The sequence below is a fragment of the Excalfactoria chinensis genome, chromosome 23, assembly GCF_039878825.1.
Source record: "Excalfactoria chinensis isolate bCotChi1 chromosome 23, bCotChi1.hap2, whole genome shotgun sequence".
Classification (NCBI taxonomy): Eukaryota; Metazoa; Chordata; class Aves; order Galliformes; family Phasianidae; genus Excalfactoria; species Excalfactoria chinensis.
The window spans coordinates 4,158,886-4,171,305 of NC_092847.1; the positions used below are offsets into that span (position 1 = coordinate 4,158,886).

A 12,420-nucleotide genomic window follows, 5' to 3' on the forward strand; every position below is an offset into this window, starting at 1 on the left:
CATACCACTCAGGATCGCTTTCTGCTTTGCTCACAGAATGCACGGCCAAAGTGGAGTACTCCGTCCTCTATAGAAAAAGAGCACCAAATCACAGCTAAGAGCAGAGACTGCCGGCCTAGTGGGGAGAGAAGGAGGTAACAAGCAGAGGAAGCAGTGCACAGGCACTGCACTGTCCAGTCAGCGCCCGCACCTCCAAAGTAGGGCTAGCTCAGCATCAGCCCAGGGCTTGGATGACCTCAAAGCACTCTGTGCAGGAACTCTCTGCTTGCCCTGCACCGGCACTCTGCTCTCTTCTCTGCAGGGCTGTCTGACTTTCCTCCATGTGCTTTTCCTTAAATGTAAAATGGAAGGGGCTTTCAGCCACAGTGTTTATGGTTGCTCTTGATGTAATGGAAAAGCACCAGGCAGGAGCTACTGAGCACCAGTGCTGTGATTGCAGGCTGACATGTTTTCCAGTGGATTTTGGCTTGTTCCTTCATCTGTGTGCGGGCTGGAAGGGCCTCCCTCCGATCTCATATGGAGCCCAAAGGGGCTGCAAATTCAACAGGTTCCCCCAGGCAGGAAGGCTGATTTCCTTTGCAGAGTCCAAATCCAGATGGTCAGATATTCCTTCCAAGCTCAGAAAACCTGTTTTAAAAGGCCAGAATGTCTCAACAGCCATTCTGCACCCCTTTGGAAGCACTGTTCCTCTATCCAATTTTCAAGCTGTTCTGCAGTCACTCAGACCAAAAACGGTCAGTGCAGCCCTGTGTGCTGACTGTGCTCAGGAAGGGAGGATGGCTGAGTTTGCTTTGAGATATGAGGCTTGCTCTTGCTGTGACAGTGTCCAGATTTCATAGTAAGGGAAAACCATGTCCAACCCCTGACGAAAAAGCAGCACCAAAGAAAGCAGCAGTGATGAGCTTGGGCTCCTCTCCCCTATCCTGCTGCAGAGCATTGGAGCAGTTTGGTGTCTTCCATGTAGAGCCCCAGTGAGACACTGTGACTGCGCCATGCCTGGTGCTCTGTAGTCATTCTGCTGATTTCATATAACTGTACCTGGGGTTTCAGGTACCTGGGGTTCCTGCAGGGCTGCAGGGTGCCTATTGCTGCATGCAATATCCCAAAGAGGAACCCCCCCAGGACTGTTCAGGAATGCAAAGTTATTGAGGCGCAGCCCTCAAGGGCAGGGGTAAATGTTACAAGTGTTAAATGAGAGCTTGTGCATGCACAGATGTTACACTGGTTTGACTTGAACTGGGTTGCATGCCCAAACAACAGGATTAGTGCTGAGTTAAGGTTGCCTACACCCAATATTACACCAGCATAGCTGCATCAATGCTGTTACGTTTTCCTTGCAGCCACAGCATTTCCAGGGCTTCAGTGGAGTTTCAATGCATACTTTTTTCTTTGCTTCTGTAATAAAAGGGGGAAGGGTTGGCTCTGCCTGGACAAGGGGCTGAGATTCATGCTCTGCAGCTCAAGGAGCAGCTGTACCCCTCCGGGGTGACAACACCACCCCACGCTGCAGGGACAGCAGTGGCTGTGCCCTATGAGTCGCAGGGTGGGGCACACTCCCCTGTCACAAGTCACCAACCACCGTGACCACAAGGAACCCCGAGTTCTGCTCCAGAGATTTTGTGCCCCATGCTCGGAGCAGGAAGGACTTTTTGTGCATCCTGTTTTGCAGTGACCACACTGCCAGGGGAGCTGGGGGGCGTCCCAGATGCATGCATCCATGGGGGTGCAACTCACACTGCTCGAGGGAATTTGTACCACCACAGCACGGGTGCAGCATGTGCAGAAGGGGGTACACAGGTTGTGGGGGTGCAGGCACTGCTCTGTGCCCACAGTGCCGGGGATGGTGCATACAGTGCTCGGTGGTGCGTGCACTGCACCGCCCAAGGGAGGATCCACAGAGCCAGGGGTGCACACAATGCTGCCCTGCAGCTGCACACCCTGGACGTACTGCTCGAGGTGGGGGGCACACAGACCACCGTGCTTGGAGGGGGGTCCACTGTCCCCACGGGTGCGTGCACCGCTTGCAGCTGCTCCACGTGGGTGACACTGCACAGACACCCACCTCCTAGGGGTACATCTCTACTGCTCGGGGGGTGGTGGTGGGGGCTGCTTCTGGGGAAGCCCATAACGTATGGATGTACACGTACCAGCACCGGGGTTCACCTGTACTACTCGACGGTGCTTCCTGGGCTAGAGGAGTAGCGCCCGCGGGGCGCACCGATATCGCCCGAGCCGCCACTCGCCCCACAGGGGACGCAGCCCCGCCCGCCGCCTCCCGTCCCCCTTAAGCAGCGGACGGGGCGGGCCGCCACCTTAAGGCAGCCCCTCCCCCGGCAGGCCCGGCCCGGCGCGGGTTGCCATGACAAGCATTTTCTCCCGCTAGCTCTGCAGCCGCCGCCGCCCTCCTTATGGCCGCCCGCGGGGGCTCCGCCGACAGTCGGGACGGGGCGCCGCGCCGGTGAGTGCGGGGCTGCGGCGGAGGGAGGGGGAAGGGGCTCGTTCCCGGGGTGCCCCCTTGGGTGGGGCGGGCGTAGGCGGCGGTGCTGCCTTCGAGGTTCCGTTGGGGGGGAGCGTCCCGCGGAAGGAGCGCGCGGCTTTCGCCTTCCATAACGCTGCGGCTGCTGCGGGGTCGTCTGTTGGAGACAGTGGGGGGACGTCGGTTGGGAGGAAGGCACGGGGCCGGTGCAGCAGGTGGGAGGGAGCGGGGAGACGGGGAGTTCTTCTCCCGTCCGAATCTGGGGAGCGTGGGGGCCACGCGCATCTCCCGGGTCCGAGCGGATCGCGGCGAGCGGAGTGGTTTGGGGGGTGGCCGTGACAGCCCGGGTCTGTGCGAACTCGGGGGTGGGGGGGAGCGCTGTGGCTGTAACAGCCGCCCACCACTTGTTGCTGCCCTTGGGAACAACCCTTGGGGGAGTGGGGGGGGGTTGCGCGGTGCTCCCGCGTGGCAGAGCAGCGTTGGGGGGGGGGGGGGCGGGCACAGCTCGTGGATGCGGCCGTGGCCGGAGGGAAGGGCTGAGCAGCGCGGGCTGCGGGGTCGGAGGGGGAGCGCCTTGCGGCAGCCCGAGGGCAGCGCCGGGAGGTACCGCAGGGGCGGCTCCTCCTCGGCCCGGGGTAGGAGCCGCTCCCCGCCTGCGGCAGCGCTGGGTGGGGCAGGGGCTGCGGGCACGGTCCGGGCCGCGGGGGCAGCATGGCCCCCCTCTTCCCGGTCGTTCTGCATGCGGGCGGGGAGGAAGCGAGGGGATGGACAATGGGTTATTGTCCTCTTATCTCCGGAGACCTGAGGGCGGGGGGGTGCTCGGCTCGCAGACCTGTTTGCGCCGCGGGGCGGGGCACCTCTCTGCATTCCCCCCCCAAATGGGCGCAGCGCTCCCGGTAACCGCTCGCGTTGACTGCGCGGCTGCAGCCGCTGCACTCGGTGTGAACGCCGAAACGCACCTGAATCGTTAAGCAGCGAACGAGAGGGGCTGACACCCCCCGCCTCTCCCCGCTCCCAGCCCAGCGCGATCCTTCCCCGAGCGCTGCCCCGCGGGCTGCAGCCTCCCCTGAGCCGCCCGCCGCTGAGCATCGCCGTATCCGCTCGTGCGGCGCTCCGGCCCCGGGCTGAGCGGCTGTGGGGAGGGACCGCTGCGCGCTGCCATTGTTGTGCGGCAGAAGGCAGCAGGGTGGAGCCGGGTGTGAGGAATTCCCCCTTCCCCGAGGCCTTCCCTGTCTGCTGCGGTGCCCCGGGAGCTGCGTGCACCCTCTCAGCTTCCCTCGGTTCCCTGCTTTCTCCCTGATTCTCTCTCTTAATTAATCTGTGCATATATAAATATATCCGCGTGAGTATACATGTACATAACATTTACTTCCCCTTGCTGTGCCGTGAGCACAGTTTGCTCACAACATTACCACCGCCTGTTGCTGCAGTGCTGTGAGCAGCCCGCAGGGATCTGCTGCCCTGTGCTGCAGACGCTGCTGCTGCTGGCTGCTCCCCGTCTGCAGCTCCGGGGCTCCCCCCAGCCTGGATCCCTCCCAGTTGTGTTCTGCAAATCAGTGCTGCTCTCTGAGCCATCTGGGAGCTGCGCTGCTCAGCGTGGCTGAAGCGGTGGATGCATATCCATAGGGGTGGCTGCTGCAGTGCATGGAGGTGATGCTGCCTCCCAAATTCCTCTGCCTTTTTGGAGACTTCTGGGATTGGATCCCAGGGATGTGGCATGAGCATGGGATGCTGCTGCCTGATGGCTGGTTGAGGTGGATGGAGGCAGTGGTGTCGTTTCTGTTGTACAGGTGGAGAATTGGTGCGTGGAAGGGGAAATAAATGGGTCTGGGTGAGCAAGGAGAGGGAGCCCATCCCTATTTCCTCTCACCGAGGCAATGGGTATCAGTCCTGTGCTTCTGGTGTTGTGGTGATGGGGATACTCCTGGGGTAAGTAGCTCTGAGCTTCGGGCTTAAGTAGGATGGAGCACCTCTCTGCATCCCTGCTTGCAGGATTGGTGTGTGCAGAGCTCCTGCAGCAAGGAGGGGTTGCAGCCCCAGCCTGGGGCTCCTGGCTCCTCATGCCCAGTGTGGGGCTGTGTGGGAGCCGCATCCCTGCCACCTCCTGCTGGAGCTTCCTGAGCTGATGAGACATCCTACTTTGATGTTTTAATGAGTTGCTTTTGGCTTTAATGCAGAAGAGTAATAGAGTTTTCCATGGTCTTATAAACCCTACTTCTATATTTGTTAGTTGGAAAAAGGGGAGGGAAGGGGGGGGGGAAATGGAAATGCTTGGCACTTGTGGAGTGCATGGCACACTGCTGGTGTGCAATCCACCTGTGTCATTCACCGGGATGGGACTCCCTGACACTCAATGAGCTCACCAAGTAAAGACTGTGTGGTGTCCTGCCCTGGGGAGCTGCTGAGCTTTGCTTGCAGGAGGCGTGGGTTGTGGGGCACGAGCATCCCTGTGGCACATGTAGAAGGACGCGGGGACCCTGGAGTGGCGTGCGGGGTGTGGAGGGTTGGCAGTGGTTTGTGCTGACGGGGAAACTTTTCCTTCCGTGGCAGGGATGAGTCGGCAGTGGGCTGGGAACCAGCAGAGCTCTGGCATCCACAGGCTGTGTGAAAATCTCTGTCCCTGTATTATTTTTAATGTTCAAAGCGTGTGTATTCCCACCTACTGAAGTGATTGGGATGTGGAAAGCAGTGGGCGGAAGCCCTACCCGGAAGAGTTTGTCCGGGAGGGAGGAGGGATCCTTGCCTGCTCCCTCCTGCGCGTGGCACAGCGCTGTCTGTCTCCTGTCCGTGCAGATCTGCCACCTCCCAGTCTGCTGCTGTCTCCTTGAATGCAGAAAGGTCAGCGCAGCACCCAGAGCGGGGCATACACAGGAGCTGTGTGCTGTGGGTCCTGACCCCAGCATCTTCTCCTCCATTGGCAGAGGTGCTGATCTGTGCTGAGGTTGGCTGGAAGTTGAGAGGATCCATTCAGACTTGTTCTGACTGGGAACCCGTAGCAAAGCTTCAGCTCTCCCTGGGCTAAAAATAAGCTGGTGGGGCCGGGGGAAGCAGTGGGATGGCTCAGCCCCACTGGGGGGTCTGGCTGGGGCTCCCTGTGACCTTTGCTCTTTGAACGCTGGATTTGCCAGTCAGATTTGCAGCTCCAGGCTCAGATTTCTGGTAGAAGGTGTCTGATTTTTCATCGCGATTCCTTGTGATGGTCGTTAGGGATCCTGAGCTTGGCTATCCCTTCCCTTCTACTGGCTCTGCACCCAGGGCTTGTGCATGGCTTTCTGTTTGCTCCCTCTGAAATGCCCATGTCCTGTCCAAGCCCTCCTGCTGGCCAAGTGCTGCTCCTGCTGCTGGTCTCCCTCTTCCCGCCTCCTTGAAAGCTGCTCAGGGATTACCCTGGGTTGTCAGAGTGCTTCATTTGTTCCGAGCAGATCTCAGGCTGCAGCTCGCAGAAGCTTTCAGCTGATGGTGGGAAAGCTGCTCTGGTGCTCGTGCCATTGCTCAGGCTGTCACCACTGTGAGCAGTGGGATACGAAGACAGGCGTGGGGATGGTTCTGTTCCTGAACACCTGGTGGTTTGTGTGCTCTGTCCTGGGTGTGTTTGTGAAGATGTGTCTCCATGTCAAGCACTGCAGGGCTGCTGCTGCCCCCCACGTTGCATGGGCTGTCTCCGTGACCCAAAGCTGCTGCGTCCCAGGCTGTGCTGCAAGCTATGAGGTTGCCTGGCTGTGCTCTGCAGGGTGATGGTGCCAGCTATTTTTAGGTGTCAGGACTCAGCTTGGCTAAATGATGTCTTTTGAGTTTTATTTGTGGGAGGAGGGGTGAGATGTTATTTCCAAAATGATGAGTTGCTTGTAACGCTGATCCCAATGGGAGCAGCCAAAAGCAAAGGGGCCGAAGCAGCTGACTGCACTCCAGCAGCATTGCCTTGTCAGAGAGCATTGTACTGTGCAGCCCATGGGGAATCCTTCCTCATCCCACTGCTGGTTCCCATGTGTTTGGGATGCTCTGTGCCCCCAGGTGTTACCTCATCCAGGCATCTGCATGCACCAGGTTGGAGGTGCAGGTGGGTGGCATCCCCTTGTTTCTCTTCCCTGCAGCATCTGCCCTTTGCTCTGCAGGGCAGCAGCTGGGGGTTCCTCTCGCTCCTGCAGTTGGACGTGAAATGCATCACATCCACATGAGGTGCTGCAGATCGTGCTGCAGCAATGCAGGGGGAACTTGTGCTGTGCTGCTCAGGGCTTGTGGTGCTTCCCACTCTGTCTCGTGCTTGCTTCAGGGGATGACCCTTTTCCCTTTGGAAAGGATGCTGAGGGATCCTCCCTTCCTCCTGCTTCTTCCCTGGATGCAGCTGCCTGCACGGAGTGGCCTCACTGTTCCTCAGCCCTGCAGCATCCCCTGACACCCTCCTGCCAAGAAGGCTGTCTGGAGCCTGTCTGCATGCAGAGAGGTGGGGGGAGGACAAGGATGCCTTGTACACCCCAGTGCCAAGCTCATGGAGCTGCCTGCTTTGTTTCAGGCTGCTCTGTGCCTGCTGCTGCAGCAGTCTTCTGCCCTCTCACTGCTGTTCCCAGGCTGGAGCCCTCTGCTATGGATGTCTGTGGGGGGTGGGTGCTGGCTGTGGTCTGGTGGGCACAGAGTGGTCTGTGCCTGGCTGTCACCTTGTGTGACTCTGCGGTCACAGAGCTGTGTTTGGTTGCTGGATTTGAGCTCACAGGGGCACAGCTTGCCAGGGGGGCTTTGTGGCACAGACATGTGGGCTGAGCAGGGAAGACACCCACATCTGGGTGGAGGATGCAGGAGGAAGGGTTGCCCCAGACATCAGTTTACCATTCTTTGCTGTGGTTTTGCTTCAGTAGCTCTTCTCCCCCCACAGGATATGGGGACCCCAATGCACAGCCCAGTGGCATTGTGTGTTATCCTGAGCTGGGGTGGGCTGTTCCTTCCCTGCCCCTCCCATGGCCCATCTGGTTCTCACTTATTGGTATGTGCTTTCCAGGCTCTGATTTGCCTCTTCCGCAAAGCTGCCACTCTGCCTTGCTGTGATCTCTCGATGATAACACAGAGCTTCGCACTGCAAAGGGTCTAATTTGCTGCCTGGGCTGCAGCCTTTCTTCCCTCATATAAATATTGCCTTTTGGTCTCTGCATCTCTCCTTCTCTCCCTCATTCCCTTTAATTAGACTTCTTACTGCATGGAACAGTTTGCAGTTATATATGGAAAACAGCCTACACTTTCCCAGGAGCAGGGCATGTTGGGAAGGGAAGCGGTAAGCAGCTGGGGAGCGGTGTGTTTTTCCTCTTGCTCCTTACTGACGGCTTTGCTTTATAACCCTTTGGGATGGGGAGAGGGGCTCAGAGCCCCTCCTCAAAGCCCGTCTGTCTGTTCAGAGTCTGGAATGGCTTAGCACAGATCTCTGTGCTCCCAGTGCTGGATGTCTCCTGTGCTGGGTTGCACCCCATGTTTTGGGGCATGCTCTGCTCATCCCATGGTGTCCACCAAGAGCTTTGTCCCCTGCCTCAGTTTCTCCTGCTGTCATCAAGAAGGATTATTTATTTATTTATTTTAATGTGTCTATTTTATTTCTTGTTTGCGCTTTCTCTTTATGCTGACGGTATAGGCAGAAGCATTGCATCGTGCTGGCACAGGTCAGTGCTGCAGCATTGCTCTGGTGGGGATTTGGTCCCACCGGTGTGGGATGCTGCAAGACCCCTGCTGTGTGCACACTCGTGGGTGCTGGGGGGGGCAGGGTGCTCACAGCACCGCTGCTTATCCCTCTGCTCACAGGAGGAAGTGCTGGGGCCTATTTTAAGCCCCCAGGGATGTTCAGGGTAGGAATCCCCTGTCCCTGTGTAATACTGCTAAAAATACCATGGCTGTGCCCATGTGGCCCCAGCTGATTGCTCTCCTTCTCTGGGTGTTGTTTTGCCCGTGAGATGCCCTCATGCTCTGCAGGTCGGTGCCTGCTTGCTGCTCTTGTTTCATTTTAAGTGGAGCTGTTAGCCTGCTCCCTGTGTAGGGCGATGGTGGGGCTGCCTCAGTTCCCCCAGCGGTGTGCAGTGCAGGGGAGCAGTGCTGCCCTGGGATACTGCTGCGTTGCAGGGAGCACTCAGGAAATGCAATGTGGGGAGCTTTGCTTTCTGAGCAGTTAGAGCCCAAACCTCAGCCGTGTCAGAACTGTCTGCCTCTCACCACAAGGGAACTGCCCAACAGATGGATCTGAATGGGAGGAAAGCCACAGGAGTGAAGGGTTGCCCAACAGGTGGCTTGCTGGTGCCATATTGCCACATGCGGTGCTGGGGCAGGAGGAACCTGTTTCCTAGTGCTGAGTGGGATGGAGAAGCAGAAGACAAAGGCTGTCCTGCCCTGTCCCTGTGCCCGTGGGGCTACGGAGCCAAGGGATTCTAGCACCCAGTGTTGAGGCAGATACTGCCCCATGGTGGTGCTTTGGGTGCTGCTGGCGCAGGAGGGGCTGCTTTGCGTGCATTCCCATGTTCCTCCACCAACCCTGCTGCCCATGTTACCTTGTAAAGCACAAAAGAATAATGAGAGGAGCTCGGGTGATTTAGTGCAGGCGCCGAGAGAGAAATACCAAGGCCTTAGATGGAAACATTCCCCTTGACAGCTCGCCTGGAGACTCCCTCCGTTTTCTTTTTTCCACCCCCCCTGAAATTCCTCTCCTCTGTGTCCTGCAACTGCAGGAAAACCCTGTGGCATACGCACATTCCTGAGCCCCCAGTGCAGGACTCCTGGTCCTGCTGTGTTACACGGATGCATGATGCAGGAGCCCTGCTCTGGGCATGGTGGATTTTGGGGAACTGTGTGGCAGTAACTGAGTGTGGTGTGTGCTGCTGTGGTGTGTCCGATGCTCTTTTTTGTAAGGGCTAATTGTTACCTTGGGCGTGTGGGGAAAAAAAATCTTCTGTCTCCCCAACTGTAGATTTTGTGAGTGTGCTGGCAGGGATGCAGTGGTTGGTGATGGCTCATCCTGGGCTGCTCCAGATGTGAGAGGGCAGCAGGCTACTGTGTGGGCAGGCAGTGGTTCCAGCAGCACAGTGCCATGGGGACACAACAGGGTGACAGCTCTGGGAGCTGCAAGCCCTGCCCTGTGCTCGCACACATTGTCTGTGTGCTGGGTGCTGCATGTACTGCTGGCAGCTCTGGGTGTGGGGCAGCCCAGGCTGGAGTGGCTCAGAGTCCCTCCTGACCCTGCAGCTTGTGTTCCAGGCAGCAGCAGCAGCTGGTGGAACCACTGTGGTGCAGTGGCAGTCTGTGTGCAGAGGCTGCTGCTCAGCTGTACTGATGGACTGGCTGCTTCCTGCAGCTGAACCCCCTGTGCCATGCTTAGTGCCCCTCTTTTGCAAGATGAAGGCTGGGAGATTCCTCCCAACAGCGAAGGAAAGAAGAGCACTTGCCAACTTGTTAGAGTCCGCACTGGACTTTGGCTCTTGCATTTCGATCAGTGCTGGAGCTGTTCCTATGTACACGCCCCAGGTCTCCATGTGCTGGGTGGCTGTCAGTGACACTCAGGGTTTCCCTGTGCAGAAACACTGCATGGTGCTGTCACCTCCCTTGGGCTCTGGCAGCCCACACCAAGGCAGAAGCAAAAGCAGCAGACGATGCTGTGGCTGGGGGCAGAGGTGAGGAGCTGACATTCCGTGGGCAGTGTCCCTCTGGGAGCCATGCACTGCCTGTATGGAGTGTGTGTTTTGCAGCATGGGTTAACATGCCTTGGGGCTGACTGGGCGTCTCAGCACAGGAGGGGTTAAGCACAGCAAGGGGCAGGTGGCCTATGGGTGTTGCTGGGAAGCAGAAGCAGAGCTGCTGCCATCGGCACATTGCAATTTGGTGAGTGTGCAGGGAGGGGCCTGGGGCTCCCTTGCCGGATTCAGGGTGGGGGGAGGATTGGGGACCACGTGGGATGTGGAGCTCCCACCTGCAGCATTCTCTCCCTGCTGAGGAGCTGCAGACCAGGGAACTGTCCCCCCTCCCCTCTCATCACAGTGGATGTGGCTCTGTGGGGGTCTGTGCTGGGGGGAGTGTTGTTCTGCAGCAGGGGAGCATTGTGCTCTCTCCTTGGATGCTTTTTCAATTTTTTTTTTTCTTTTTTCTCCCTGGTTTGGCAATGTAAACAGCATCTCTGCCACAGCTTTACATTGACTTTTCCATTACAACCTCCAGGAGCAGTATTTCTAGCCCCTGTTGCTGAAACTGGGGAGGAGATGCCCTTCAGCAAGGCTGGGACAGGGCAGCTGTGGGGGTCAGGGGTGGGGAGGGTGGGGGTGAGGAACTCCGTGAGTGGGGCTGATGTCTGCTCAGGGGGCTGCATCCTGCCTGCCCCAACTGAGGCTTTTTCTCCTCACCTTGGCTTTCTCCTGCATAATGCAGGAGGATGCTTAGCAGGAGTGCTGATTTTCCCCATCTGTCATGGGTAAAGGAACAGCTGTCTCAGGCTGGTTTGGCTACTGGGAGCAGCTGGGCTGACTTTGTGTTTGCTGTCCCTCTGCTCTCGGCAAGTATGCCAAACAGAGGTGAGGAGGGCTTGCCTTAAATCAGAGCGGACGACATGGGAAGCACTGCTGTTGCTGTCCCAGGAGTGTGCAGTGGCATTCGGCAGCACAGGAATGGGGATCTCCATGCAGGTCTGCATCCCTGCTGCATGAACACCAGCTGCAGGCTGTGTTACACTGGGGCTGTAGTGCTGCCTGTCTTGTAGGCAGAGCTCTGTTGCCTTGGCATAAAGGTGTCCTGTGGGAATTGTCCAGCCGGTGCCATGCAGACAGTTTTTGTTGCAGCTTGGCTTTGCATCCTTGGGGAAGAAGCAGTGAGCCCTGGGTGCTTGCACTGCTTGTGCCACGGAGAAGCTGTGTGGTTGTGGGGCTGCTCCTGGCTCTGGTACCCATGGGTAGGGTCTGCATCCCGCAGCCGTGTCCCCCTCCATGCTGCCTGCTTTCCTTTCCTCACATCTGACAGCAGATGGGCTCCTGCCCTTGTGCCAGTGGTTACTTTCTGCCTGGTGCCATTGCTGTGTACTGAGGCTGTGCTGGCATGCAGCCGCTCTCCTGGCCAGGATGGAGGTGTAGTGCAGCCGCTTATTATTCTGGGCAGGTTTGCCTGCAGCACTGCATCGGCTCCACGGCTGCCTCTTCCCTGCCGCCTGCATGCTCGCTCCCTCAGCTCCGTTCCTGGGTGTCCTTCCTGCCGTCAGCGTCTGGTCTGGGGACGCTGCTCGGGAGATGACACAGTGCTGCTGGTCTGGGCTCCCCACCTGTGTTCTCCCATCACAACTGTGTTCTCTTGCTCTGTAGGGTGCAGGCACCCAGTGCCTTGTCCTCCAGCAGAGGAGACCCTTGGGACAACACTCCTTCATCTCAAGTGTCTGGAGGCTCTGGAAACTCATTACAGAGTGATGGGCAGCTCTGAGGGCTGTGTTAGGGTGTTGGCTTTTGGGGAATCCCTAGTCCTGGCCAGGTCCTTCTTTATTTCTGATCAGCGGAGTGAGTCCGTGGGGCCAATGCTGCTGCCAGGACTGAACACCTGTGGGCTCCTACAGGGGGTAATTATGAGCTGAACACAGTGGTATGAATTAGCTTTACCCTCTCAGCCATGGGGTGCTGGTGCTTCAGTTCTTGCCCTGCTATGTGGGTGCAGAGGGCAGAGCCACAGCACCTCTACAGCGGCGGTGGCACCGCACAGCTCTGCCTTTGCATGGGACCCTCCTGTGATGTGGCATTGCAGGTTGGTTGGTGCCTGCTGCTAGCTCTGCAGTTGCCAGGGCAGAAGGAGGGGGCTAGGCTGTGGGGCAGGAGGGAGCTGCTTTTTGCAGGTCCTGCTGCCTTTGGGTTGTCAAACTGCTGTGCCATTGGGCTTGGTTTGGTGTGAGGATGATGCTGAGATGTACAGGGCTATTCCAGTGCCTGTCTGATGGGTTTGCTAAGGGCTGGGCACATGCA

General features: G+C 58.1%; 1 protein-coding gene across 8 annotated transcripts in view; it reads left to right on the plus strand.

Moving 5' to 3' along the window:
- Positions 1 to 2,319: 2,319 nt before the first annotated feature.
- The window catches only part of ATP2B4 (ATPase plasma membrane Ca2+ transporting 4), a 33,844-nt gene continuing 23,743 nt past the window's right edge, over positions 2,320 to 12,420 (plus strand). For 5 of the 8 annotated variants that reach the window (XM_072355949.1, XM_072355946.1, XM_072355951.1 and 2 more), the window contains exon 1: positions 2,320 to 2,458. The gene's annotated coding sequence lies outside the window, so the exon portion shown is untranslated. Of the gene's footprint in view, positions 2,459 to 2,559; positions 2,692 to 12,420 lie in introns of those variants that run through there. The other 3 variants (XM_072355950.1, XM_072355947.1, XM_072355952.1) reach the window with 1 other exon arrangement.